At 34.6% G+C, this 26421-nt stretch overlaps 1 long non-coding RNA gene across 1 annotated transcript; it reads left to right on the top strand.

The window, feature by feature from the left end:
- The first annotated feature begins 18628 nt into the window (after window positions 1-18628).
- LOC114078304 lies at window positions 18629-23847 on the top strand. Its single transcript, XR_003579907.1, has 4 exons — window positions 18629-18708; window positions 19838-19933; window positions 22901-22965; window positions 23535-23847. It is a non-coding gene; the product is annotated as an uncharacterized LOC114078304 (long non-coding RNA).
- Window positions 23848-26421: the final 2574 nt, after the last annotated feature.

Here is a 26421-nt window from a genome sequence, read left to right as displayed (position 1 = left end):
CAAAATTTTGAAGAACTCGGTAAGACACAACAAAGTTTAAGAATATTTTCATAGCTAGAAAATAAAAAAATAGTAGAGAAACTAGAATAAAAAACAGATTAGAAAAATATATGAAATATTTTCTTTAAAGAAGAATTATTGTCAATTAGTGTTTAAAGGATCTTACTGATTCCAACAAATTTTGCAGAAACACAATGTAACATTCCTGAAAATGTACTCGTCTAGTGAAGAGCCTATTAAGTTTTAAGAATAGGTATTGGGGGTACATAGGCATCGCAATGCCCAATATTTAAATATATTGGGCATATTAGAAAATATTGGCTTAAAGGGTGTTAGCCAATTTTCTATGTATTAACAAGGTTGTACCAAGAAGTCTACCTGCAATAAAGACCCTAAGCTAAAAATATTCCATTTTCATTGCTCACAAAATAAGTGCGAGGCATCCATATGTCAAGCCTAGGCACCATAGCACATGACCAATTAAAATGGTCATGTAGATTAAGCAGTGCCCAAGGAAATAGTGAGGATCCTTAGGAAAATAAGTAGACATTCCAAATGAACCATCAAAAATAGTTAGTTAGGAAAGTACAAGCAACACATGTGCAAGCACATGTGGAAACCGGCCAAAGGGGGGGAGGGGCAGGCGTGCGCAAGGGTCCACACATGTGGGGCCTAACTCTCTAACCAACTCTAGACTCTAAGTAAATGACTTACTAGGTAACTAACCTAGGAAAAAAAATAAACTATCTAGTGCACCCGACAACCTAAGACTTAATTGGGTGACACTAAACTAGTAATTAGTTCAAGATACATCCTAGTACATAATCCAGGATGGTCCAAAAGGGTTAGTTATGGTCCCAAAGACTTAGGTGTACTTTAGTAATTATACTAGGTCCCTTAATTAATTAAATTAAGGAATTAATTAATTAAGGAAAATTCACAAGCAAGGCCGAAACTCTTAGGAAAAATTTCAGATTTGACTAAGTTAAATGCTTTCCTATTTTTAGTCAATCTAGGAGGGGCGTTTTAGTAATTAACTAATTAATTTGTTTAATTAACTTAATTATCCTAAGTTGAATTAGTCAAAATCAGTTCCTAAGACTTAGACTCAAGTTCAAACACTAGAAAACTCGCGACTCAAAACAGTGAGCAAACGAAAGAAAAATAGAAAAGTTTCTCTCAATTCTCTTAGGCGATTTCAAGGTATTCTTCAAGGTTTTTGTGCAAGGTGATCTTCGTAGATTCAAGTCTACATAAGGTATGAGTTTTCTCTCTTGGATTCCTTTCCCCAAGAGGCTTTTCAAACGTTTTGAATTCATGAATATCGAAACTAGAGATATTCCCAATACTATTTAACATTTATCACCATAGTTATCCTTGTTTTTGATTTTAAGAGCTGTATAATGTAATCTCTAACATGTTATTGGTATGTGGTGCTAATTGATCATCATGTGTAGGGTTCTTGAGTTATTAATGTCGAATGGGACTTACAAATTAGATTTGTATAGTTTGAGTATTACTTACATGAGATAAAGAATGTGTAGTGTCTAATGGTGTTCGAGAAAGATGAATTGTTATGAGTTGCTTATGAAGTTGAATGTAGTGTTATAAGTTGTTCATTGAATTGTACTTATAAGTTAATTAAATGTAAATTATATTACCACAAGATGTGAAAGTTTGGCTTATGCCAATAAATTGGCTAGTAATAGAATTGGCTTACAATGTTATCTTAAGAATATGTGAAAGTTGGTTAATGACTAATTTAAACCAAATTAATCATGACCAATTTAAATTTGAATTCATAACCCAAGGGTATGCCAATCATTGGGACAAGTCCCAACATACCCTTTCCAAATGAACTATGAATATAAGTAAGTACATTGAATAAATTTCATAACGTTCATAGAGAGTGGTATAAAGCTACCAAATGTCATTGAACAATATAAGGTGAATAATAACATAATTAAAAGTTTAAGAATTATGAAAGTGACCAGAATGACATGTTAAAAGAAGTGAGACAAGTCTCACTCACACCTAGACAATTATGCTAAAGATACTTACATAAAAGGGTGTTAATAATTGTGAGCAAGTCTCATTAACACCAAGATGATAATGTAAGGTGAAATTCACATTTCATCAAGTAAAGAAAGGGATGACCGGTTATCCAAAGAGTTAAGTAAACCTCATAACTAGAAGCAAGCTTCCATAATGTTTGAGTCAACTCTAAAAGATATAAAGAAAAAGAAGTTGAGCAAAGCACCGATAGACTAGCAATGAACTTGTTCCAGCACATGTAAGCCTCATGAGATGAGGCTACCACCAAGATGGATAAGTAGTCTCCGTATGTCTCCTAGTCTTCGAACTATGTTGCCAACATAGGAACTAGCCAGTGGATTCCACCTAAGAGAGCTAGGTATGATGCGGTTTCATTTTGGCCGGTGAAACCACCCCTTTTCGATGTGAGGCAGACACTGGATTTCATGATTAGCTCACATGATCTATGTCGATTAAATGCTCAAAAAAGTATTCGGTTCACTTTATCCGTGAACCACCTCTTTTCGGTGTGGGAAAGACGCAGGAGTTGGTTTCACTTTAGCCGGTGAACCACCCCTTTTCGGTGTGGGGCAGACACTGGATTTCATGTTGGCTCGCATGATCTTAATGCTGAAGATTTCTTTAAGAATGTAAGAAAGAAAGAAGAAGAAATCTAAAGTTCAAGGTAAGCTAAGAAAGTAAGAGCTTAAGTATATCAAATCATCAGTGGTTGATAAGAATGAAGTTTTAACAAGTTATTGGCTTGTGCCAAATCAAGATATATGGTCCAATATCTTCACGTTATGCAAATGATCAAATAATGGGCATAGTCAAATAAAAATTGGCTTATAATGACTTCTTATATTATACCAATAAAGGGGAGTAAAACATAATGACTAATCAATGCCCCATTATCTCCATAATATGAAAATGATAAAATAAGTAGTCTAGCCAATAAAATTTGGCTTATAAAGATTTCATGCCCAATTTGACAAGAATGGAAAGAATAACTTGTATTAAGGGTAGCCAAATCATTTCCCTAGTCTTTTGGATTACTTACTCGATTCTTTGTAGGTATAGGACTACAATGAATCATTGCACTTGTAAGTAAAACATAAGATTAAAGAGATATTTGAACTACACATCAACAGGAAGAAAAAGACTGAAAAATAAACTAAGTGTTGGGGAAGGAGCTCTCGGGTTTGGAGGAGCAAATTTCAAAATTTTCGTTCGAGTTCTAAAATTATGTTCATGATTCTAAGGTCTTATGTTCATATAGAAAATGAGTTGTGTTCTTTGAATGCATTAAAATATGTCATATTCATACCATAATTCACAAATAACGAATTAAGAAAGTCTAGTGACTTTACTTTCTAGAAATGGTATGTTGTTATAGGAAGAGCTTTCCTTGATCATGCATAGTCCTTATGTGTATATGTGCATATACCCATACTTAGTACAAGTGTGTACTAACCCTATACTATTACTATTTTATAGGCGCAGGTCAGAGAGCAGATTGAAGACTCATTGAAGCAGTTTGGATCAGCAATCTCCAGACTTTGGTAGGTCTCTTGAGTTCGAGGATGCTACACCTATCATTCTAGTTTAGTACTTTAGACGTAGCTAGTTGATGTTGTCCCTAGCATTTCATTTCAGACTTTTATTCAAATCTTTGTATTAAGTGTTGACACCCAATTTCGGCTGACCTTTAACCATTTTTATGAATGTTATTCGATTAAATGCATATTTTAAAAATTCATTTAAAGCTTAAAATTTTAGTTGATTTTGCATAAAATTATATATTTTAGTATGTTTACTTTATATAATTATTGTAAATATTATTAAAACATTTTTTAAAAGTTCTTAATAAATTTCAAAATAATTACTTCATTCAAATGTTTAAAATTTAAGTGATTTTCAATTATATAAAAGATATCTTAATGCATGTTGTATTTTCATTAAATAGCAATTCCTAAATTTTCCTCTAAATTATTTAAAAATTAGCTTATTTTATTCCAATTTCTTTCAATTTTAGCCTATTCAATTTCAATTGTATTTCAAATATAACCATCTTGCATTTGCAATTCTAGTGAATCTCATTGCAATTTCAGTCATTCCATATCTTTTTCAATCTAATTTCAAGACTTCATCTTTTAATCTTATCCATCCATTAATAAATTAAATACTAGATCGAATCGTAACCTTTCATTTCTTATTAAATCAATGGTCCACATTCAATCTACCTATTCTAACCTAAAAAGAGCCTAATCCCTAAAAATTTCATTCTCTTCTCCCTCCCCTCTCTTGGGCAGCCGCCAGCCCCCTCTCTCTTTCTCTCCATTCTTTCCGGCTGAATCGCCACCTCGAAGTGGTGGCAGCCTCTCCTCTCTCCTCTCCTTCGTTTCCCCTCCTCCCTTCTTCCTTCCCCTTTCCGTCTCTTCTCCCCAACAGATTCTGGTGAAGCAGCAGCGCCTGGAGAGGCGCACAGCAGCAACATCAGGCCAGCGAGAGGCAGCAGCAACCAACAGTGCCAGCGAGGTGCACGCCAGGCGACCAACAACAGCCCGGCAAGGATAGCCGGCAGCCGTCGCTGCTTCATCTCCCTCCGCCTCTCGTTCCTTATTTTTTTTGCCTTTTCTCCCTTCTATTTTGCAGGACCAGCCGCAACAAGCTCCAGCAAAAACAGTGACCAACAAGACCTCGCTACAGTTGCTGCTCCGATCAGAAATTGGGAAGCAAATAAAAGATAAGGCGGATCTCTCAGATCCTCCCTAGATACGATCCTCTTTATCCGGAATTCAATTCCTCATGAATATGGCTGTTTGTTCTCGAAATATCGTGTTATAATTCATAGATATGATTTTCTAGTTCGTTTTACTGAAATTGCTTTATCTAATATTGTTATGGTGTTTGCTTTTGATTAAAATTTTGCCTTATTAGTCACTCTTCTCTTGCTCATTTGGTGAAATAGTTGCATTCTTTATCTTTCGCTTTAATCCTTCACATGTGATGTGTTGTTAAATGCTGGTATTAGATTTTGTTCTATCCTATATTTCAAATAGATAATTCTATATGTTTAGGTCGGCTGATTTTGAGCATGTCTGATCTTCAAACTCTATAGAATTTGTGGGTATTGCATTATGTCTCTCATTAATATGTTTTCCCTTGTATAATTTGGAAGTGCCTTTATTATGCTTAGTTGGAGATTTTTTTAGTTATCTCCAAGTCAATTTAAATCCGTTAATGAAGTTTGGCACTCTCTTATTCATGATAACTTGGGATGATTATTTAAAATAGAATTTATTCGAATAAATTAGTTGAACATGCCCATGAAAGCATGATCATAAATATTTGATTGTATTTGCCCTTTCTTTTTTAATTATATATGTTCTTTGTTTGATTATATCAATTTACCATTTCATATTGTGTTCTTTACTTGACATATTTGTGCTATTATGGTTACTGATTTCCTTTTACTTTATTTAAGTGATTTTCTTATTTATTTATGGAGCTGTCAATATGGGCTAGCCCACCCCATCCGGGCTAACCCATACAGGCTTTGACATTTGACAGGCCTGGTCGGGCTAGCCCATTTTTGACGTGGGCCAGAAAATGGTTGGCTAACTCACGAGTACGTGGGCTACGGGCTTGCCAGGCCAGCGCATTTTTCAAAAAAAGTATATTTTTATAATTATTAAATTAAATTATAAATTATTATTTAAAAATATTATCATAAATATCGACAAAACAATATTACATGATGTTAATGTTACTACTTGTTAATCAAATACACAAATAAAATTTTCTTTATAATAGTTATTAAGTTTTTTTTCAAGTAAAAGTATAAATATATAAATAGAAATAGGATAACTTTTACATATAGTAAGCACAAAATTCATATTTGTATGCTATAGCAAAGTTTGCATAATTGCGCTGCATAGTAAATATATACATGTATATTTGCTATACATATACAATTGAAGCGAATTGTATATAACGAATTGTGTAAAACGAGAAAGAGAGAAATTATATACAATTTAAATTTGTATAAAATGAGATAGAGAGAATGGCAAAAGAGACTTGGGCAGGGAAATATTTGTATTGTATAATTATAAGTGTATAGGACGACTATATACAATTTGAATTTGTATAAAATGAGAAAGAGAGAAAGACAAAAGAGACTTGGGCAGTAAATATACAATTGAATCGAATTGTATAAAATGAGAAAGAGAGAAATTATATACAATTTGAATTTGTATAAAACGAGAAAGAGAGAAAGGCCAAAAAAACTGGGCAGGGGAGTATTTTTTTGTATAATTATAAGTGTATAGGACGATAATATATGTATTTGCATGTGTATATAAAGCAATTTATAAATTTCGTTTCTGTTTGTATAAGCGAGAGAGGTGAGGGTGGCGAGCGAGATTAGGGAGAGTGACGAGCGAATTCTGGGAGAGGGGAACGAAAATGTATGTATATATACAATTTTTTCTTGCTTTATATAAACACAAACGCATTCTATACATTTGTGCTTGTGTAAAAAAAAAAAGAGGCAAGCGAGACTGCCACCAAATGAGAGTGGCGAGCGAGATTACACCAAGGAGAGTGGCGAAAATAGCTATAGTTTGCTATAGGGTACAATTAAATCAAAGTATATTTATAGAATTTAATTTGAATTAATAATTTGCTATTATATACAATTTTCCCATAGAAATATTAACCTAATTATTTTGAGTTTGAACTCTCTTTAATTTTAAATTTTAAAATTATATTATATTTTTTTAATTAATTCTTATTGGCCCACGGGCCGACCTTTATATTTCTCAAGCCCCTCAAATCAACAGGCTTATTCAGGCCGGACTAAAAACCCCTTTTCTTAAATGGGCTCCAAAAATCTTAGCCTACGCCTATTAAATCCCGAGTTAGGTTAGGCCGGCCCAACGTGTCTAGCCCATATTGACGGCTCTATTTATTTATATTTGGTAAACAAAAGAAAAATAATCTCATTTGACTCTCTTAAAATAAGAATAATATTAACTCATCCGTCCTTCCATTAATATTCGACTTAATCAATTCTTACTTGTTTATTTATGGCAACCTTATTATTTCATTGTCATATTTAGTTGCTCATATATTTGGTAAAATAATAATAATTTAAAATCAAATTTATTTATTTTTTTGCTTTTCTTTAGTTAACGAAAAATAATTTTGCTCTTCCTAATTATATTCTTTTCATAATACCTTACTTGTTTATATTTGGTATAATAATATATTTAAGAAAACTCTGATTTTGGCTCCTCTTTATTTAAGGACAATAAATATTACTCTCTCTTAATTTATTCTTACTTGCTTATATTTGGTAAATACAATTAAATGATTATGGCCCTCCTTGAAAAATAAGGAAATAGTATTAAATTTACTCCTTTATTATTTGTTTTCCTTATATGCTCTCTCCCCCCCCCCCCCCCCNATAAATAGGACCCTGCTATTCACTAATTCATTCATTCTCTCTTAGTACAAGAGCTAGACGTCTTAACTTTTCATTCTCTTACTATTCATACTATTGATATTCTTAAACGAATAAGTTTTCGGTAACTTTCAAGTGCTACTTGTGTACTTTGCTTTGTTAGAGTAAAAGTTGGATCAATTCGTTTTCATTGCTAGTATTCCTTTTCTGCTTAACCGGTTAGTATTCCTAATTAGCATTTACATTTTTTTTGCATTCATACATTTGTGTAAGTTTATTGTTCTATTATTTTATATATGTATAATTTGATGTTAAACAATTGCACATGTGTCTCATCTTGTCTAAAAATAAATGTGATTACTTGTGTAGCTATTTGATTTACTTTGACAGGTTTCAAACTTGAAGTTCAAGTTGAAGATTAGTTATGAAGAAAGTTTATTTGTTTAATTCATATATTTGAATCTATGTATTTCTTATTTATTTATTTGAACCTTTTTTGTGTAATATTTGTATAACTCTAAAGCTCTCGTATATAACCATCTTTTATTAAAAAACTTATTGGTGTTAAAAAGCACCCCTATGGGGTTCGTAATTTGTTTGATAAAATTTTGTATGTGATAAAGTAACTTTAGATCTAACCATAAAAAATAAAAATAAAATAAAGCAAATCATCTTCGCTCAATCATTTAGTTTTTGCCCAATTAATGTTTGAAGTTAATTTTATCCACTTTGGCGTGTTAAATAATGAGTTATGACTAATTTGCTAAAATGTTAAATATAATTTTTGTGCCTTTTAGTTACTCATTGAATAAATCATGTCTATAGAATTTATGCATTCATATGTCATTTGGAGTTAGAAAACATGCCTATAAGTTTTATTTAAGTGTGTTGATTATTAAATCACTTAGAAATCATGTTTATAGGAATTATCAACTAATTTTTAGCATGTTCATAATTGATTTGTTTCTTTACTTTGTCATTTTTAGTATGTTAAACACCTAGAAATCATGTTAATAGGCTTGTAAATTTTCAGCATATCAATAATTAAAATAAAATTCGTTGTGCATATTTTTGACCTTTTTTTTTAAATAAACAATTCCTATTGATTTATTACATCTAATAAATTTACTATCTCTTAAACATAATTTCTGCATTAATAAATAAATTTGCTATTATAAAATGTTCTCAATTAACTAATTTTTGAATGTATAACATTGTTTTAAAATAATTTTTTGTACTCATAATATTTTGCTACTGCTTTTTTCTAAAATGTTTTTCTGCATTAAATCTATTGTTGTTCTTAAAATAAATTTTCTGCCTAATTAAATAAAATTTGTTTTCCTAGGTTATATTTTGCATTAATAATTAAATTCTCTATTGTTTTAAAATATATGTGTATGTGGCTCATATCCTTTACTACTTGGAAATAAAATAAAATATATTATGTCACTTATCATTGTTCACTCTAAAATTAGTTCAACACTAAAATCTACATTCATGTCATATTTGGCCCTCATAATTAATCTTTGTTTTGTTATTATAACTTTGTATGCTCACACACTTAGCATGAGACCTTTCACAATTATGTGTTGTTTGCAAGTATGTCTATTTAAAGTTTAGAGGCCAAATTGAAACCTACCGTGCTAAAATGACTGTTTTGTTTGTCTTGTTTGTTTGACTTAGTGTCTAGGAGGGATAATATTCTGTTTTGTCAAAATCCACCCTTTAAGAGTCCAATGCCTCTTGAACAATCAAGTTGGGACGATTAGGCACCTTTTAGGTACGAAATGCATGTGGTTGTGGGGTAGGGGTAATTGTCCATACGAAGATGATGACATTGACTCAGGCTTGAAAGACAAACCTTGATTTTATCTGTCCCTATACGGCAGCCTATTGGAAAATAAAAGAAAGTCGAGTGCTGATCCAAAAAGTCTCTTTTGATTCTCCCTTCCCTTTTTACCCTTTTACTTGTTTAATAAATATGTTTATTTGGGGTAGATTAAAAATAAAAATAAATTTATTTGCTTATTTATTTGTCCATTTTTCTATCATCTCGCTTATCTTTAAATTTTTTATTTGATGTTTATTTATTGCTAAATCGCTTAGTTTTACATGCTTAAATAATTAATTAAAAACAATAAATTTATTTCTCAATTTGTTTAATATTTTATCACTTAGTCTTGCAAGCCTAAATAATTAATTAAAATAAGGATGCTCTTTTAATTGTTTAATATTATATTATCACATAGCTTTACATGCTTAGCTAATTAATTAGAATAATACAATAGATTTAATGGTCCAATATTGTAACACCCCATAACCAAAATAGACCAAAAATTAATTTTTTTCATAAAAATCTGCAGGTGCAACCAACGGTAGCATCAACGGTCCATAGGACAGACAATGGTCCGTCATGCACAAACGTCGATGGGATCAGAAACTCCCAAAAATTTCAGCCCAGAAAATTGGTAAAGTCTTTGACGACGGACGGACTTACAGTCCGTAGGTCAGACGACGGTTCGTAGTCCATTACCGTCGATCGATACCCCCATTCACCCACTCTCTTACAAGATCTATGGATGACCAGCACGATCCGTAGGTGGACCTACGGTCCTTAGGTCTGACCGTAGGTGGAAAATTTGCAGACAGTTAAGGGGAAATGCAGTTGGGTCAACTTCAAATGATAATAACTGTTAGCACAAAATGAATTAGGTGTCTCATGACCTACCTACAAATATATAATTGAATTATCTTTCCATAGCTACTGATCTTGCTAAAATCAGACCTCCGAGTAAAAGGTTATTCCCATTTTAGTAAAGGCCTGTCGAACAGGCCCTAACGACGGACCCAACGATAGGGCGTCGGGTAGATGACAGACCGTGAGTCCAGTCTATCGTTTGGCCCGAGATCAACTTTTCAGGGGTCTTTGGACCTTTCCCACTCTGTTTAAACGCTAATTTACGTCTTTTTGACCCTAAATCATCATATTTTAGTCAGTTAAAGCCTAGAAACATAATTAAAACATATCCAAGTCAAATCATTAAATCAAAACCTAGAAAATTAGAAGCAAGAGAGAAGAAAAAGCTCAAGAATTCTAGTTCAAGAACGCTGCAAGCTCCAGCAGTTCCAGCCCTGAAACTTCAGTATTTTTCCGTGGATTTCATCACCAGTATTTGGAATTTCACAAGTGGGTTCCTTTCACCCATTGGGTCCCTACCTTTCATTCATATTATCATGTTATTACTCAGATTATTGCATGAAATTCAGAACCCTAGCTTTGTATTTCTTTATTTCTTGAATTACACATGCTAGGTCAGATATTTCAGACACTTCAGATATACATGCCTTAGTTATAAATGCATCATTACCAGATTAATTATTGCATTCTAAGTTTGCATGTTCAGTTTCGAGCTATCCAGTATTTACAGAAACTCAGACATAATCAGTAAATTTACAGAATTCATGGGAGTAGCATAATACCGAGTTGGACTAGGGTTCAGCGTACCCAAATAGTCCAAGAACTAGTAGCCAAATAGGTTGTAAGTCCCCTCTGTGGGCGATCAGTTTAGTGATCACGCCAGCATTCCTTTATACCTCTGGCAGGGTACATTGGGTCTTCTCGATGGGGCGTATACATCGGACTCCACATTTAGCTCATGTGGTTTTATTATCGGTTATTAGTAGCTCCCACAGTTCAGTCAGACTCTCTGCATTGGCCATTTATTAGTATATTCAGTATTCAGTTTCAGCATGTTATAAATTAGTCATTGCATCCAGTTAGCTCAACATTCAGTTTATCATGTCAGATTATTTTACTTGCTATTTTGCTTGTTATGTTATGTTTTATTTAAGCTTACTACATGCTCAGTACCTTTCCAGTACTAGCGCATACATGCGGTACATCTTCTCGTGATATAGGTTCAGGTTCTCAGCATCTAGATCACCCATATATCAATTTTTGATCTCCTGTTGAGCAGATTCAGTGGTAAGTCCTCATTCTCCGAGGACAACAGTCATGAGTTTCATTTTAGTCTTTAGTCATTTAGTTTCAGTTTTTTCTAGATTTTGTTGGGGCTTGTCCAGTATTTCTAGTCAAGTTTAGAGGCTATTTTAAGACATAGTTAGTTTCAGCTTAGTAGTGAGTTAATATTTCTTTGTATTAAACACATCGATTTTTCATATATCTCAGTTTTAACATATAGGTATTCCCCATCTTTTCATTATAATTTATTATTTAGCTTCCACAACAGTTTATTATCATTAGTATGCTCATGATCATGCCAGCAGGATTAGCTTGGGATCACTTGTGGTCCTATGTTTCGTGTCTGCGTCTCGGGGGTAGCTCAAGGCGTGACAAAACTTTGTATCAGAGGACTAGGTTTAAGTAGAATCATTTTCATGGGTGTGAAGTGCACCACATCTAATGAGAGGGAGTCTATGAAGTGTTTAAGGAAAAACTTCACTTTCTTGTTACTCTTATCGTGCGTAAGGTATGATCTTATTTCAATCAAACTTGACGTTTTACGTTTCAGATCATTCCTTCTCGTAGAGCTTCGGCATGGAATGTTAAATTCATGCAATGGTAACGCAGTTCCTCTAGTACCATATAAGGAAGTTCAAATGCAGAATTTCAGAAAGCCAATTCAGCTTTTGGCTCAGAGTATGACCAACCAGAACAATCAGCAGGTTGTACTTTCTAATAATAGAAATGATCGATCAGTGGAAGCCAAAGTTTGTGATTTTGTTAGTATGAATCCGTCTAATTTTTTTGGGTTGCATGTGTTAAGGACCCACAGAAGTTCATTGATGAGGTCAAGAAAATATTTGGTATGATGTCAGTAATTGGTAGTGATAGGTGAGATTGGCATCCTACAAACTCAAGGATGTGACTCACATATGGTTTACTTAGTGGAAAGACAACAGACATGACTTTGTCTTTTGCAACTCAGTATAGCAGTCCAATTCAGTGTTAGTACAAAAAATCTCTCAGAACCTTTCTTAGTCTCTACTCCAGTCGGTGATCCAGTTATAGCTAGATGGGTATATAGAAATTACCCTGTCGCAATATCACAGAATGTCACCTCAACAGATCTAGTAGAGTTAGAAATGGTAGACTTTGATGTCATTCTGGGTATGGATTGCTCACATTGTATCTAGCGAAGGGATCCGAGTGGATTCGCAGAAGATAGAAGCAGTGAAACAATGTCCCAGACCTACCTTTGCTACAGATTTCAGAAGTTTCTTAGGTCTAGCAGGTTATTAAAGAAGGTTTGTGGAAGGATTTTCATCCATAGCCTCACCATTGACTAGGTTGACTCAGAAGATGGTCAAGTTTCAATTGTCAGATGATTGTGAGAAAAGCTTCACAGAATTGAAAACACGATTGACTACAGCTGCTATCTTGACTCTACCAAAGGGTTGAGATGGTTGTGTGATCTATTGTGATGCATCCGGAGTTGGCCTAGGTTATGTGTTGGTGCAGTGAGGTAAGGTGATAGCTTATGCCTCTAGACGACTTAAGGTTCATGAGAAGAACAATCCAACTCATGACTTCGAGCTTGTAGTAAAAGTGTTTGCACTCATGATCTGGAGACACTACTTGTATGGTGTTCACGTAGATGTGTTCACTGACCATAAGAGCCTTCAGTATGTGTTCTCTCAGAAAGAGTTGAATCTTCACCAGAGGAGATGGCTTGAATTCCTTAAGTATTATGATATGAGTGTGCATTATCATCTAGGTAAGGCAAATGTAGTAGCAGATGCTCTTACTAGATTATTTATGGGTATTATAGCCCATGTTGAGGAAGAAAGGAAGGAGCTAGTGAAGGATGTTCACAGGCTTGCTCGTTTGGGAGTTCGCCTTATGAGCATATCAGGCAGCGGTGTAACAGTTCAGAATGGGGCAGAATCGTCTTTGGTAGTTGAGGTTAAGGAAAAGTAAGACAGTGACCCAATCTTGCTTGAACTTAAGGGTGCAGCCCATAATCAGAGAGTGGAGATTTTCTCCCAAGGGGGAGATGGTGTACTTCGCTACCAGGGTAGATTGTGTGTTCCTGATGTGGGCGAGTTGAGACAGCATATTCTTGCAGAATCCCATAGCTCTAGGTATTCTATTCATCCAGGTGACACTAAGATGTACCGTGATCTGCGAGAAGTCTATTGGTGGAATGGAATGAAGAAGGATATAGCAGATTTTGTGAGTAAGTGCCCCAATTGCCAGCAAGTCAAGGTAGAACATCAAAAACCAGGAGGTATGACTCAAGAGATCGATATTCCTACTTGGAAGTGGGATGTGATCAATAAGGATTTCACACAGGGTTACCTCGTACTCGAAAACAACATAACTCCATTTGAGTTGATAGGATGACTAAATCTTCTCGCTTTTTAGCGGTCAAAACTACAAATTCGGCGGAGGACTATGCCAAGCTTTAAATCAATGAAATCTTGAGGTTGCATGGGGTTCCTTTGTCTATCATTTCAGATAGAGGTCCTCAGTTTACCTCTCATTTCTGGAAGTCATTTCAGAAAGGTCTTGGTACTCAAGCTAACCTTTGTACAACATTTCAACCACAGACGGATGGGCAGACAGAGCGTACTATTCAGACCTTAGAGGATATGTTAAGAGCTTGTGTGATCGATTTCAAAGGTAGTTGGGATGATCACATTCCTCTTATTGAGTCTGCCTACAATAATAGCTACCATTCCAGCATTCAGATGGCCCCTTAAGAGGCTTTATATGGGCGTAGATGTAGATCTCCTGTTGGTTGGTTTGAAGTAGGTGAAGCAGCTTTGATAGGTCCATATTCAGTCCTTTATGCTATGGAGAAAGTGCAACTCATTAGAGATATACTTAAGACAACCCAAAGTCGTCAGAAATCTTATGCAGATGTAAGGAGAAGGGAACTAGAATTCCAAGTTGATGATTGGGTTTTTTTGAAAGTCTCACCTATGAAATGGGTGATGAGATTTGGAAAGAAATGGAAGCTCCGCCCTAGATATGTAAGACCTTACAAGATCTTGATAAGGGTTGGCAAGATGGCATATGAGTTAGAGTTTCTAGCAGAATTAGCAGCAGTGCCTCCGGTCTTCCACATCTCACTCTTGAAGAAGTGTGTGGGTAACCCAGCCTCTATAGTGCCATTAGAGAGTGTGGCAAAGAAAGATTGTCTTTCTTATAAGGATGTACCAGCTGAGACTCTTGACCGTCAGGTTAGAAGGTTGAGAAACAAAGAAGTCGCTTTAGTCAAGGTTTTATGGAGGAGTCAGTCCGTAGAGGGATCTATCTGGGAAGCAGAAGCAGTCATGAAAGCCAAGTATCCTAACCTCTTTCCTTCTGATTCCACTCCAGCTTGAGGTAATATTCCTCTTCAGTTTTCCAGTCATTCATGAGTAAATTCAGTTTTAGAATCATGTTCCCTCAGTTTGTACTTGCATTTTCAGCGTAATTGCACGTACTCAGAACTCAATTCAGTCAAAAACTCAGTTCTCAGTGTTTAGTAGTGGGGTTTGCATCTCTCTCCCTCTATTTGAACTAGTGTAGTCTTCATTCAAGGATGAATGTTCTTAAGGGGGAGATAAAGTAACACCCATAGCCAAAATAGACCAAAAATCAGTTTTTTTTAAAAAAATCTGCAGGTGCAACCAACAGTGGCATCGACGGTCCATAGGACAGACGGCGGTCCTTCCTGCACAATCGCCGATGTGATAAGAAACTCCCAAAATTTCAGCCCAGAAAATTGGTTAAGTCTTGGACGATGAACGGACTTACGGTCCATAAGTCAGACGACGGTCCGTAGTCCATGACCGTCGATCGATATCCCCATTCACCCACTCTCTGACAAGAGCTACGGATGACCAGCACGATCCGTAGGTGGACCTATGGACCATAGGTGGAAAATTTGCAGAAAGTTAAGGGGAAATATAGTTGGGTCAACTTCAAATGATAATAACTCTTATCACAAAATGAATTAGGTGTCTCATGACCTACTCACAGATAGATAATTGAATTATCTTTCCATAGCCACCGACCTTGCTAAAATCAGACCTCCAAGTAAAAAGTTATGCCCATTTTAGTAAAGGCCTGTCGAACAGGCCCTAACGACGAACTCAATGACGGGGCGCCGGAAGACGGCGGACCGTCTGTCCTGGCCGTCGTTTGGCCCGACAGCAACTTTCCCAGGGGTCTTTTGGACCTTTTCCACTCCGTTTAAACCTTAAGTTACGTCTTTTTGACCCTAAATCATCATATTTTTGTCAGTTTAAGCCTAAAACATAATGAAAACATATACAAGTAAAATCATTAAATCAAAACCTAGAAAATTAGAAGCAAGAGAGGAGAAAAAGCTCAAGAACCCTAGTTCGAAAACGCCGCAGGCTCCAGCAGTTCCAGCCCTAAAACTGAAGTATTTTTTCCGTGGGTATAATCACAAGGTATGTGGAATTTCACAAGTGGGTTCCTTTCACCCATTGGGTCCCTACCTTTCAGTCAGATTCTTGATTCCCATATCATGCTTAGACATAGTGTTTCTAGAAATTTGATCGAACTTCATGAATTTATTAAATATATATTCCAAATTAGATTATCATGTTATTACTCAGATTATCGCATGAATTTAAGAACCCTAGCTTTGTATTTCTTTATTTCTTGAATTACACATGCTAGGTCAGATATTTCAGACACTTCCGCTATACATGCCTCAATTATAAATGCATAATTACCAAATTAATTGTTGCATACTCAGTTTGCATGTTCAGTTTTGAGCTATGCAGTATTTATAGAAACTCAGACATAATCAGTAAACTTACAGAATTCATGGGAGTAGCATAATACCGAGTTGGACTAGGGTTCAGCGTACCCAAATAGCCCCAGAACTACTAGCCAAGTAGGTTGTAAGTCCCCTCTGTGGGCAATCAGTTTAGTGATCACGCCAGCATTCCTTCATACCTCTGGCAGGGTATATTGGGTCCTCTCGATGGGGCGTATACATCGGACTCCACATTTAGCTCATGTGGTTTTATTATCGGTTATTAGTAGCTCCCACAGTTCAGTCAGACTCTCTGCATTGACCATTTATCAGTATATTCAGTATTCAGTTTCAGCATGTTATAAATTGGCCATTGCATCCAGTTAGCTCAGAATTCAGTTTATCGTGTCAGATTATTATACTTGCTATTTTGCTTGTTCATTTATGTCTTATTTCAGGTTTACTCTATCCTACATGCTCAGTACCCTTCCAGTACTGACGCATACGTGCGCTACATCTTCTCGTGATGTAGGTTCAGTTTCTTAGCATCTAGATCACGCATAGATCCATTTCCGATCTCCAGTTCAGCAGATTCAGTGGTGAGTCCTCATTCTCCTAGGACAATAGTATTGAGTTTCATTTAAGTCTTTAGTCATTTAGTTTCAGTTTTTCTAGATTTTGTTGGGGCTTGTTCCAGTATTTCTAGTCCAGTTTAGAGGCTTATTTCAGACATAGTTAGTTTCAGCTTAGTAGTGAGTTAATATTTCTTTGTATTAAACACATCGGTTTTTCATATATCTCAGTTTTATCATATAGGTATTCCCCATCTTTTCATTATAATTTATTATTTAGCTTCCGCAATAGTTTATTATCTTTAGTATGCTCATGATCATGCCAGCAGGATTAGCTTGGGATCACTTGTGGTCCTAGGTTCCTTGTCTGTGTCTCGGGGGTAGCTCGGGGCGTGATAAATATTTATCACCTAGCTAGCATGTTAAAATATAAACAATGAAGTGACCTTAATTTCTACTTGTAACCCCCACATAAATTGCATGAGATACAATCGTGACCCATATTTGTGGACCTCAAGGGATGCCTAACACCTTTCCCTCGCGGTAATTTGAACTCTTACCCTGATCTCTGGCTCGTTGACCTTAGCTAGACTTAGTTTGGTTATATATGTGCCCTAACACTCCTTAATTCATTAGGTGGCGACTCCTTAAACTCCATATCCCAAAAGAGTTGTTAGGTCGTGCACACAATCCATTTTTTGTAAAAAATGGGGCGCGACATCTATTGTAGATGGTTGTTTAGTTTGAGCTCATTATTCTATATAGTAATCATATGAAGTCTATGTATACTTCACTATGCTTTAAAAGTTTTAAATTTTCCGCAAAATTTAACTAGATTGATTGTGATGAAAGCTAAGAAGAGACTTGTCTACGACCTCTGAGAGGTTAATGACGCCGGTTGCATTCAGATTCCAGAATCCGGGTGTGACACACGAAGTAACCAAAGTTCAATGAACCAGTGAAGAATAGAAGAACAGAAATTAATTCACAAATCTAAAATTTGTAACACATACTAGAATTTGAAAAAACAGAAAGAAGATGAAGCCCACTGAATGCACAATGTCCCCTTAAGGAAATTATTCCCCTATAGAATCCGAGGTTTGATTTGGAATATGTCCTCCTAGGGTAAAATGATTTCAATTACCAGTATATTGATATCCAGAACTCTAGTGTCAGCGAGCCACTCAACGGCAGTAAAGTACACTTAGAATACTAGATTTAGAAGTAGTAGAAGTCCAGAAATTCTATATTTAAAATGAGAGGAATCTCTCAATTTATAGAAAACAAAGGGTAGTGCGAAAAGATTCTTATTGTGCCTTGCCGGAAAGGTCACAAACATTTGGAAAAGTGACAATCTTTCCATAAAAGTCACAAATTTTCATAAAAGTCGCAATTTTTCATAAAAGTCACAACATTTCATTAAAATCGCAAACTTTCATAAAAGTCACAACTTTTCATTAAAGTCGCAACCTTTCAAAAAAGTCACAACTATTCATAAAAGTCGCAACTCTTCATTTTCCATTCAAATTTAAAACCCAACACTAATCATCTCACATAACACTTATCATACAAATCATTATATAATTATAGACTTATAGTGACCATATTCAGTTACATATATCTTGATCATTTTCAAACCCATCATGTTCTTTCCCAGTCTCCAAAATTATATCATTTTAAAATAAATAAAATACTATAAATTGGAGACATTTTATGAAATTAAATAATAAATATTTATGTGAATGAAATAAGATATATACATATATATATANGCGGAAGACATATGTTGACAATAAATACCAAAAGAACCGCTTGAATAGATATATCAGTCTACATATTACACTTCTCTTGTCCAAAATCAACAAGCTTTCCAGCAAATTCTTAACAAAAGGTAATCATTTTTCTGTGTATTTTTTCTTCTATTCTGCACTTTTTTACCCTCTTGATCAGATTTAGATTAACCCCATTTTGTATTTTGTTATAAAGTTGTTTGCTTTGCACATTAGTCTTGAATCTTGATTTCCCAAAATGTCATATTTTACCTTTTTGTGTACTTATTATCAATTCATCTGATCAGATCCTTAGTTTCTCTGGTTCTTGATTCATCTGAATGTGTTTGAATATTTGTTTTGACTGTCAGATTTGTATGTATGCTTTTAGTTGACTTGTTTATGATGCCAAAATTTGCTCAAGTACTCAAATCTTGATTAAAGCTTTATGTTTTCTTCTTATAGCATTACTTATTAAAAAACGGACTTGATTTTTCTATGAAATTAGTGTCCAAGCTGAGTTTTGGCGCATCTCGACTAACTAGGCAACTCTGATCAAGGTTAGGACAGATAGGAAAAACCATTTAGTGTTTTTTTGTTTCTGTTGGGATTTGATCAAAATAGACTTTTTCTCTATTGGTTGTATTAGGGTTTCAAAGGTGTTTATAAATGATCTTTAGTTGTTGCATTTTATCTCTTAAAGATTTGATATTGGTTGTATTAGGGTTTCATCTCCACACATTTCAGTTGTCATTTCTCATCGATAACTTTTGGCCCCTATATTTAGAGCCAATTGCAACATCTCAAACTAATTTTGTAAAGAAATCTAAGCAGTGGAACCTTTTAGGAAAAGCTTTTTTGTAAACTGAGAAGTCTACTGTGACATATCGAGAAATTCTATCTATGGACAAGCACTACGGTAAACTGATGCAATCTAAATAATGATAATGCACTCCCTTTGAAAGATTTTTTTTTCCATAAATGAATGTACAATCTCACTTAACCCTAAATTTACAATGTCAAACACGAAGGAATTACTATAACAAAAATAATTTTTAGCAGCAATAAATAGATACATTAATAAAGAGTGTTAAATCTTTACAGGTATTAGTTAAGTGTTATTAGATTCATTGTTGCTAAAGGCTTTAGGGACATATACAATAAGTGTAAATTGCCGCTATTTTTTTTTGATATATTTAATGGTAATTAAGCTATTGTAAAAAATGTTGCGAAAGATCATTTTTGATGTAGTGAATTGATTGGACAGTCAGAAGAAATTCAGATGTTATAGTCCAATATTGTTAAGCTGATACAACACAAGTTCACCTCATCTAAAATATCAGCAAGGTAGGCATAATTCGTACGTTATTCAGTGATAAAGCCTGTCAATATCTCTTTATTCTCTTGAGACAACTATTTGAGATCCTTGTGAATATGTTTCTTCTAAGTTGGAATTGCTCAAGTTGCTTTGCTACACCTAGAAATTTAATAAAAAGGCAGTACACGAGTTTATTTGGGTCGTCCTGGCCACCATGCATCTAGGACAGTATCAACACTATGTGGACAGTCAAAATGTCACCATAATCGATAGAGAAAATTTCGCAAAGTCACTATATATAATGAAATTAATTAGGCTCCTTAGCTACAGTTTGCGTATTTACGGGTTGTAAACTATAGTTTAAGCTGCTATGAGAGACCTCGTTTGTATAATTTGGGGATAAGGTACAAGTATCCCTATAGTATGACCGAAATATCAGAGACACGTCTTAACTTAACAAAGGTCCTAATACCTCCGAACTTATTCAAAAAAATTTAGACAGAATGTTCATAATTGGTATTCTTGAAGCTCATTCAAAATCTTGTTGTTTTGGGGTTTTGATGATTTGTTGAGATGAAATTGAGTAATTTGAGAGTTGTTTTCAATAGATTAGAGTGTAAATAATTTAATTAATTGAATGCAAGTGAGTAGGAAAGAAACTGTTTGATTCTAGGGGAATTAGGGTGAGAAAATGAGCAAGGAAGCTCGTTGGATTTTTTGGCCCTGGCCAAAGCGCCCCAAACTCTCCTCTGAGCTTTAGGGGCTGGCGCACCGTGCCACCCATAACGCCAGGTTACCTTCCCCATATAGTTTGTCTTCGATTGCTCCGTCTGAGTTCATTTAAAGTGCACCTTCACTCATGTTCGAGGGCTACTCTTGGGTACGAAAGAAGGATATTCGAGCCTGGGCACATACCTTTGATATCATTGTTTAGCCTGCTTTACTATGTAAATCTCTCCGTATTGGTTATGGCTGAAGCCGATCCTCTCCTTGGTACTTCACCTAGTGGCTAAACTCAAGTCTCTTCTCTCGACCGGATGGGCCTATGTCAGTAGAACAGGTGAGGACTAACTAATCTAAGATACTTCTAAACACCTAAAATCATTCCTAACATTATCATAATCTTGAATTCATAATTCAAATTAACGGTAGAGTTGAGAATTTAGTTTTGATAATTCTTTCGGACGTTCTAAGAAAGTCCTTTTGATGAGTCTTCTACAACTTCTAGTAATTTGTTCAAGACTCGAGCAAGTGAATTTGAGGATGAAGAGAATATATTCATGAGTCTGCCTTATTATCATGATATCCTCTATGCGATGATTCAAAAGTCTTGAATTCATAATTCACATTAAAGAGAGAGTTAAGAGTAGAGTTCAAGAAAGCCTTTGAGTTCAATTGTGAATCCTTTGAGGTAAACTATTGATTTGATTTAAGTTCATAGAAAGTAAGTTTGAGAATGAGAAGATTTGTATTCACAAGTTTTATATTATTATGTAGACCTTCAAGTCGAGTCGTTCATGCCCATAACTTCCACATGAACTCGATTTAGTTGAGTACCTTTGAGAGGAGTAGTATCTTCAAGTTCTAAGTCTTGAGTAATAAGTTTCTATCACATTTGAGTTTATATTTCTAATTATGGTAATATAACATGTTACCCATGAAGTCCTTGAGTTGAATTGTTCACGGTCGTAATTCCGCATGAACCCTATTAGTCGAACAATCTTGAGATGAGAAGTGTCTTTGAGTCCTTGAGTTGAGTAGTTCATGCTCACAATTCCGTACCAGCCCACCACCATAGTTCATGCTCACAAATCATCCATAAACATGAGATCACGAACCTTGAATCCATAATCCAATTCAAGGTAAGTAAGAGTATCAAAGTCAAGAGAAGTTAAGAGTCAAGTTTGGAAGTTAAGAGCGAGTCAAAGTAAAGTTTATAAAGTTTTCAAAAGTCTTTCACAAATGTTTTTAAAGTTCAAGTTGAGTAAAGAGTAAAAATTGAAGTCTTTTCTTCAAAGAAGTATATGGGACTATGTATTCCCAAAGAGTTTAAAAATGTTTTCACATTTGACAAAGAAAGGGAACATTGATTCTAAGAGAGCTTTTAAGCTAAGTTATGAGTAATAATCTCAAACCAAAGAAAGAAGTTGTCATATGAGCTAAATATATTTTTAAGAGTAGTATTGAGCACTAATAAGGGGATGAAAGTTCATATTAACTCAATTCTCCATAAACCATGTATCCATAATGGGTATTAAATGATCATACTTTTTAGATGATCACTTAAGTTAAGCTTGTGGATCCACTAAGTAGAGCGTTGTATATGATGTTAAAGTATAGGACAGTTCTGGCAGCGTAGGCAAGACGTTGTATCACCACTTAGGTTGATAGTGATTGTTGTCGGTTAGAGAAACTCCTACAATAGTAATTGCATGGTTCCTCAAGGGGTTTTGCTTAGTATGAATGATGGTATGAGACTTCATTCATGCATTGCACAAGTAGACTTTGAGAGGGATCATGGTATGTCTTTTATTATATTATGATTACGAGTTGACATCATGTTTTAAATAACTTTTCTTTATATTGCACTTGTTTAAACTTCTTTATATTGATATGAGTTTAGTTAAGTATCAAGAGTTGAGTATTTCGAGTTGCATACCTTAAGTTGAGTATCTTGAGTAGATCTGTGATTCATTGAGTCGAGTATCATATCTTTGCAGTTGAGTATCTAATATTTGAAGTTGAGTATCTAATCTCTAAGTTTGAGTATCTAATCTCTAAGTTTGAGTATCTAATCCTTGAATACTTCTGAGTTGAGTAAGTTAGTAGTTTTGAGTATCCTTAAGTACTTCTTGAGTTGAGTACGTTTGAAAAGAGGTAAGTATGTTTTTAGTTTTTTCAAGTTCAAGCTTATGTTATGTTTTAGAATTCCTCTAATTACATGCTCGTATATTCCACATACTGAGCCATTTGGCCTGCATCTTCTCATGATGCAGACACATGTATACAGGATCATCAATCGGAGCTTCGTTGATACGTGTGAGAGTTCGAGTTAGCTATGGTGAGCCTACTTGCTTCTAGATGATTTCAATACCTTTCAGTTATATAAGTTGTTAGGATGTCGTGGGTCTTGTCCAACTTCCATCATTTTCATTTAGAGGCTTCAGAGATAGACAGTAAAGTTTCAGAAGTCTGTATCATTTATTTTATTAAATGCTTTAAGGTCTTAATTTTCCTATTTTATGACGAGTTGAATATAATTCTTTTTATTCAGAATTGTTCATTTGAGTTAAAGCCTTGTATTTCAATTTTATGAGTTTTTATTCTGTTTTAAGCTTTGTACGCTTAAGTTAGACTTCGGCTTGAAGTCAGTCAGATAAAAGGTTTGTTTGGGGACTAACAATGGTTCTCAAATGTAGGCTACGTCCAGGGTGTAGGCTCGGGTAGGTACACTTATTCTCCTGAAATTTCTACTAAAATTACTTTATTCACTTGCGGTGATTTTGGTCACAGATCTTTTAATTGTAGAAAATATTTTTCTGGAAAGTGGAGTTGGAGACCAAACTTACTAATCATCAAGTATCCAAAAATGTTTGGTTACCTAAAAGAAATTATCTTATTCTTTTCCAGGAGCAATCGAAGAAAACCTACAGAAAAAGAACGTGGGTACTTGACAATGGATGCTCCAAACATATGTGCAGAAAGAAAGAAAGTTCAAAACTATAAAAGAAAATAGATGGGGGGATGTGTCAGATTTGGAGACAATGCTAAAATGGAATTAACTAGAGTCGGGAATATTACACTCAACTCATCATGCGATATAATCGAAGTGTATTTAGTTGAGAAACTCAAACATAACCTTCTCAACGTTAGTAAACTTGTGATGTTGGATTTCAAGTTACTTTCAATACAACCAGCTCATCATCAAACATCCTCAGAAGAAGCTAATTCTTATCAGAGATCAATTTAATAAAATATATGTTTTAAATTATATTGATTTTCCATCTCTTACTTGTCTTACTGTAGTCTCAAGCGATCCTTGGATATGACATTTAAAGCTTGGACATGCAAGTACGCATGCTCTTGAAAACTTTCTAGACTTGAACTAGTCATTGGTCTACCTAAACTAGTTTGAGAAAGATCATATTTGTGATGCATGTCAAATGGGAAATAAGACTCGATCATCCTATAAAGAAAAGATATTGTAAGTACTTCAAAACCCCTTCAGCTCTTTCACATGGATTTGTTTCGTCCTACTCGAATGGAGGTAAACGATATGCATTTGTAATTGTTGATAACTTCTCAAGGTTCACATGGCTAATCTTTCTCACTCACAAAAAGAAGATTTTTCTACTTCATCTCAACTATTCATATTAGTTATGGTGGTGAATTCGAGAATACAGATTTGGAAGAATTCTGCGTGCAAAATGGTTTCACTCAAAACATCTCTTCAACCAGATCATCTCAACAAAACGGAGTTATAGAGAGGAAAAATTTCGCACTACAAGATACAACAAGAACTATGCTTCTCGATCAAAATCTTCTCGATCATTTTTCGGAAGAAGTTGTAAGTATTGTTTGTCACATTCTTAACAAGTTTTTATCAGACCTATACCAAAAAAGACTCCATATGAACTATGGAGAGGTAAGAAACCAAACATTAGCTACTTCCATCCATTTGGATGCAAATGTTTCATCAAGAATAACGGTAAGAACAATCTTGGTAAGTTTGATCAAAGAAGTGATGAAGGTATTTTTCTAGGTTATGCTCCAGTCTGTCAGGCCTTTCGTGCTTTTAGTAAAAGAACTTTAAGTGTTGAAGAATCTGTTCATGTGATATTTGATGACACTAATAAAAGAATACAGGAAAGTGAAGTAGGCGATGATGAAATTGATTAACTCAAACTAGCAAAAGATATTCCAAAAGTGTCCACTGAAAATCTCATTGAAGAGTCATCTACCACAGAAGAAGAGTCGACTACTTTAGCTGACAATGTAAATATTCCCAGGTAATGGAGACACAACGTGAGCTATCCTAAAAACTTCATTCTGGAAAAACCAGATGACAAAATCCAGACAAGATCCTCTCTCAAGAAAACAGCTTCATTGGCTCTCATATTATAATTAGAACCAAAACGAATTAATGAAGCAGTGGAAGATGAGTCATAGATACAAGCAATGAAAGAATAACTTGATCAATTCAAAAAGAATAAAGTGTGGAATCTTATTGAAATACCTAAGACATGTTCAGTAATAGGAACCAAATGGGTATTTCGCAACAAATTGGACGAAAATGGGAACGTTATTCGGTATAAAGTCAGGTTAGTAGCTCAGGGTTACTCACAACAAGAAAGATTCGACTATGATGAAGATTTTTCTCCTATGGCAAGGTTAGAATCTATTCGAATTCTTCTAGTGTTTGCTTTTTTCAATCGTTTCAAATTTTCAAATGGACGTTAAAAGCGCATTTTTAAGCAGATTTATCAAAGAAGAAGTTTTTGTTAAACAACCTCCCATTTTTTAGCATTCCTCTTGTCCTGATTATGTCTAAAATTATCGAAAGCTCTGTATAGTCTAAAACAATCCCCAAAAGCTTGGTATGAAAGATTGAGCACTTTTCTTGTAAAAAATGATTTCCAAAGAGGAAAAATTGATACAACTCTGTTTACAAAAAAATTGACTCGTGCATTTTTGTTGTTCAAATTTATCTTGGTGATATTATATTTGGAAGCTCTAATCCTTCTCTTTGTGAGAATTTTCAAATATCATGAAAGGTGAATTTGGAATGAGTCTTATGGATGAGCTCTCAATCGTCAAAATTCAAATATCGGTCCTCAAATTAAGCAGTTGGATAATTTTTTTTATATATAAATCAAGATAAGTATGCAAAAGAGTTGATCAAAATGTTTGGAATGGAAAAGAGTAAAGCCTTTGGAACTCACATGAGTCCCCCCCACTTGTCTAGAATCCGAGGAAAAGTAGTTGACGAAATACTTTATCGAGGAATGATTGGGTCTCTATTATATCTCAATGCTAGTCGACCAGACATCATGTTCAACATTTGTAAATGCGCACGATTTCAATCCTCTCCAAAGGAATCACATCTCACCATTGTAAATCGAATCATTTGATATCTCATTGGAACCTCTAACATGGGGTTATGGTATCATTTTTTTGAAAGTTTTGACTTAATTGGATAGTCAGATGATGATTTTTCATATGATAAAAATGACAAAAATAATAAAGCACCAGTAGAACATACTAGTTTTTGAGAAAATCTCTACTTTCCTGTCATAGTAAGAAACAGACCTCTATTTCCCTCTCAACTACTGAATCTGAGTATTTAGCAGTTGGAAGTTGTGGCACTCAACTACTTTGGATGATGCATCAACTCCCCTACTATGATTTATCCTTTGAGGGAGTACCTATTTTTTGCGATAATACTAGTGTTATCAGTCTATCTAAATATATTGCGCATCATTTTATAGATAAGCACATAGATATCAAGCATCATTTT

Source organism: Solanum pennellii, chromosome 8 (assembly GCF_001406875.1).
Source record: "Solanum pennellii chromosome 8, SPENNV200".
In the NCBI taxonomy this organism is placed as follows: Eukaryota; Viridiplantae; Streptophyta; class Magnoliopsida; order Solanales; family Solanaceae; genus Solanum; species Solanum pennellii.
This window is presented reverse-complemented; position numbering and strand designations above follow the sequence as displayed.